We start from the raw sequence: 210 nt of genomic DNA on the forward strand, positions 1-210 counted from the left end.
ATGACAAAACCAAATTCACACAATGTATTTCCACAAATCCAGCCCTTCAAAGAGTAATAAATGGAAAATTCCAACACAAGGAGGGGAAATACATCCCTGAAAAAGCAAAAACGTAATCTTCCAACAAAACTAAAAGATGATAGACACATGAATGGAATGCCAGCTCTAACTACAAAAATAACAGGAAGTAATAATTACTTTTCCTTAATA

This window comes from Mastomys coucha, unplaced genomic scaffold, assembly GCF_008632895.1.
Source record: "Mastomys coucha isolate ucsf_1 unplaced genomic scaffold, UCSF_Mcou_1 pScaffold8, whole genome shotgun sequence".
Classification (NCBI taxonomy): Eukaryota; Metazoa; Chordata; class Mammalia; order Rodentia; family Muridae; genus Mastomys; species Mastomys coucha.